This window comes from Eumetopias jubatus, unplaced genomic scaffold, assembly GCF_037043125.1.
Source record: "Eumetopias jubatus isolate StellerSeaLion01/CBP00866 unplaced genomic scaffold, mEumJub1_p1.0 scaffold_7, whole genome shotgun sequence".
NCBI lineage: Eukaryota > Metazoa > Chordata > Mammalia > Carnivora > Otariidae > Eumetopias > Eumetopias jubatus.
In genome coordinates this window covers 88,295,368-88,299,751 of record NW_028274813.1, presented here as the reverse complement: position 1 = coordinate 88,299,751, position 4,384 = coordinate 88,295,368, and the positions used below count along the sequence as shown (strand labels likewise).

Sequence of the window (4,384 nt, the reverse complement as noted above, 5' to 3'; positions counted from 1 at the left end):
CTACGATTTTAGAGTCAGTGTAGCACAGGGCACGTTTTAGAGCCCGAGACCCTGCGTTTGAATCCTGGCTCTGACACTGTCTAGTCTGTGACTCTTCTGTGTTACTCAACTGCTCCATGTTTTGGTTTTCTCAACTGAAAGTGGAGCTCAAAATAGTGTTGTCTCAAAGGCTGTGAAGACCATGTCATGTCTGTTATCCTGGCAGGAGTGCCCTGTTGCAGTGCTGCCTACCTTGTAGGATTTCGTGAAGACTAACTGAGTGAAATTCATGTAAGGCCCAACACGGTAAGCACTAATTAACCTCAGCTACCATTATTTTTTACTATTGAATTATTATCTTAATTATTCATTTAAATTACAGATAGTTTGTAGGCCAAACAAAAATATTTACCAATTTGCAATCTCTGATTAAAACTTATTAAAGACATTCTTTTATTTCTGCCACTCTCCATATAATTTATATAAGTATTTACCAGGAAGTCTGTAGTCTCTGGGTTAAGCTCTTATGATTAAAAACACACACACACAGAAACTGCTGCCACATCCTGGGGTCATGATGGGCAGTAAGATGGCGTCTGCCGGCAGGGTCGTTCAGGTAGTCAAGCCACATACTCCATTAATAAGGTTCTCTGACAGAAGAGACAATCCTAAACCTAACGTATCAGAAGTTTTGAGATCAGCAGGACTACTGTCTCACGCTTCTTCAATTTCACAGCATTCTAAGGGAAGTAAATCCCCAGATTTGCTGGTGCATCAGGGTCCACCAGACACTGCAGAAATAATAAAAACATTACCTCAGAAATACAGAAGGAAACTTGTATCTCAAGAAGAAATTGAATTTATCCAACATGGAGGTCCAGAATAATCACTGACAGTGTGGCTGCTGTTTGTCATCAGACAGAAGACTAGTCTTTACAATAAAGGACTTCCAAAATGGCACATGAGAAATTATATAGTAAATAACTTGAATAAATACTCTGCAAAAAAAAAAAAGAAATCTAGAAAATTTAGATGGACAATTGTATCTCCTAATATATGTATCTTGGTCAGCTTCTCCACAAGCTTACCTAATTGTTTATATGCTTATTAAAGTATACATTTTTAAATGTTAGCCTATTAATTTACTCTTGATTATCAAGTATTACCAGTGTTGAGCTACTAAAAGCACACAATATCTAGTAAACTATCACAGGTTTCCCATGGTTTCTCTTTTGTTTCAGTTTCTTTTTAGACATGGAAAGATTTATTAGAATTACTGCTTTTGGGAAGTGATTTTCCTGAAATTGGATGAGGATCAGTGAAAGAATGACTCCATTATTTGTTCTTAGTTTTCTTCCCCTTTTTTTCATTCACAAAGTTACTGGAGTATAACTTGTTTAAAAAGTGTATCCTACACTAAATGATAAAAATATAGTCAAGGTAAAACAGGTGACTTTGTGGTATTAAAACTGGGAGTTAATACAAAAGATTATTTGTAACCTGTATTCAGAAGAAAATACCAGAATTTAAAATGGAAAATAAGAGATCAAAATGAATATAACCTAGAAATAGGTGTTTGACTATAAATTGCAACTTACTATGTTATTAGGGGTGTTGAGAAAGTCTTATTCTTTATTTCACTGTTTTAATTGTCATCATCTGTGCAAATTCTGGAAACCACTAACTTTCTAAAACTTAATGTTTGAAAGTCTCATAAAATCAACCTAAATATTTACCTTACTAAGGCAATTTATGAAACCTTAATAGGGTCTTACAGTGCCAAGGGTATGTATTATTGTGAAAGTAAAGCCTCACAAAGCTAAATAAATTTTCTTCCATACCTTGAAAAAATAAATAAATAAAAAATAAACACACACACAAAACTGGCTTTTCATAGGTATGATGTTTATACTTTATATAATATTTTTCCCACTTGAGCATGTTACCATGGTAAAGGTAGAATTCTTAATTTAAACAACACAACATAACTATTACTTAAGTAGCAGTATCCTTTGTTGGACTGCAAGTGAAATTGGACAGAGATGGTAATGGAGAATCAAGAGAAGCTCACTCACCTAAGATATAAGAAGCTTTTGGAACAACATACACTCAGTGTCTAAGTATTTGAGAAGGCCGTTGATAGGTGTGTAATTTATAGTAGCGCCTTAGCCCAGCCACCTTTAGGATTCATATCTAAGTTTTATGAGGATTAGAACATTTATGAGCAAAAAGGGCTGAAAACTCTCAGTCTTAAGCTACAGATTTCAGAGTGCACTGTAAAGAAGAGAAGCAGTCTTCTCCATTTTTCAAAAGAACACCATGGAGTTTAACATCTTCCTGGTGCCAGTGACTTGTCTATAGAAGGGAATTACAGTGTCTGGTGGACTAGGAACTACTCACTGATGACTGACAAGATGACTGAGGGGCGGAGCAAGATGGCGGAGGAGTAGGAGACCTGGATTTTGTCTGGTCTCAGGAATTCAGATGAATAGGGATCAAACCATTCTGAACACCTACAAACTCAACAGGAGATCGAAGAGGAGAGTAGCAACAACTCTCTGAACAGAAAAGTGACCACTTACTGGAAGGTAGGACGTGCGGAGAAGTGAATCTGAGACGATATTCGGGAGGATAGACGGCGGGGGAGGGGGCCTCCATCGGCCGCTTCTGGCAAGTGCTAGAGCCGCGGAACACAAAATCGGACCTTTTAGAAGTTGGCTCTGCTGAGGGACATCGCTCCAGTGGCTAAGCGGGGGGGTGGAACCCTCGCGGGACAGTGTGGTCTCAGGACCCTCGGGGTCACAGAAAGACCAGGGGTGCCTGAGTGCGGCAGAGCTCCCAGGTTTCGGAGCGGGGAAGCCGGCTGCAGAGACGGAGCCGAGGCGCGGGCTCTCAGCTCGGGGTTGCCATAAACTGTGATCTGTGGCCCAGTCGGGCCACTGCTCCTCCAGCAGGGACCCAACAAGCAGCAGAGCTGGGGAGACTCCCCTTCCTCCCCGGGGAGGAGCGGCATGGGAGAGCACCGCAGGGATCTGCTGGGTTTGGAGACTCCACACGGGGTCAGGTGCCAGAGATAGAAACGCTCGGTCACAGGCCTGGTGAGCACGGAGTGCGGCCAGAGACCTGGGACATGGGAGTGACTGCTTTCTCTGGGGGCGCACTGAGGAGCGGGGCCCCGAGTTCTCAGCTCCTCCGGGTGGAGATTGGGAGGCCACCATTTTCACCCTGGTCCTCCAAAGCTGTACCGAGAGCTTGCAGGGAACGAAAGCTCCTGAGAGCAAACCCGAGCAGCTTGCTTAGCCTGGACTCACAAGGGCCGGGCAATTCCCCCTCCAGCAAAGATATTTGGGAACCACGGCAACAGGACCCTCCCCCAGAAGATCAGCAGGAACAGCCAGCAAGCCAAGACCAAGTTTACCAATCAAGGAGAACGGGAGAACTCCAGCGCTAGGGGAATACTGCACATAGAATTCATGGCTTTTTTTTTACCATGATTCATTAGTTTTTCAAAGTTAATTTTTTAACTGATTTTTTTAATTTTTCTTTTTCCCTTTTTCAAACAAGATCTTATCAATCCCTTTTTTTAAAAAAACATTTTTTATTTTTCATTTTTAGAGTCAAATTTTTATCCCTTCATAGTAGTTACCCTCATTTTTGGCATATATATATAAGTTGTTCTCTCTTTAAAATTTTGAGATACAATTTCTTCTAACAGATCAAAATATACCCTAAATCACTAGTGTATGGCTTTGTTCTATTTTTCTGCCTGATCACATTCTCCCCCTTTTTTTCCTTTTTTTTCTTTTTTCTTTTTCTATTTAAATCTTCTTTCTTTTTAAAAACAACTTTTTATCAATTCCTTTTATAAAATCTTTTATAATTTTCATCTTTACAGTCATCTGCCATCCCTTCATTTTATCAACCCTTATGTTGTACATATATAAGTCTTTCTTCCTTTAAAATTTTAGCAGGCACTTTCTTCTAACAGACCAAAATATGCCTAAAAGCTAGTGTGTGGCACTGATCTATGCACTAGCCTGATCATATTTGATCATATTCTGTTTTGTTTTGTTTTGTTCTCTTTTTGTTTGTTTTTATCTTTTTCTTTTTCCTTTTGTTTCTCTTCTTTCTTTCCCTTTCTTGTCCCCTGGTTTCAGGTCTTTTCTGATTTGTATACAGTATATTTGCTGGAGACGTTGTTAACCTGTTAGCATTCTGTTCTCTCATTCATCTGTTCTCCTCTGGACAAAATGACAAGACGAAAAAAATCACCTCAGCAAAAAGAACAAGAGGTAGTACCGTCTGCCAGGGACCTACTCAATACTGACATTAGTACGATGTTGGACCTAGAGTTCAGAATCATGACTTTAAAGATACTAGCTGGGCTTGAAAAAAGTGTGGAAGT

General features: G+C 39.9%; 1 pseudogene; it reads left to right on the top strand.

The window, feature by feature from the left end:
• The first annotated feature begins 553 nt into the window (after window positions 1-553).
• Window positions 554-1,108, top strand: LOC114226569 (alpha-ketoglutarate dehydrogenase component 4 pseudogene; annotated as a pseudogene).
• Window positions 1,109-4,384: the final 3,276 nt, after the last annotated feature.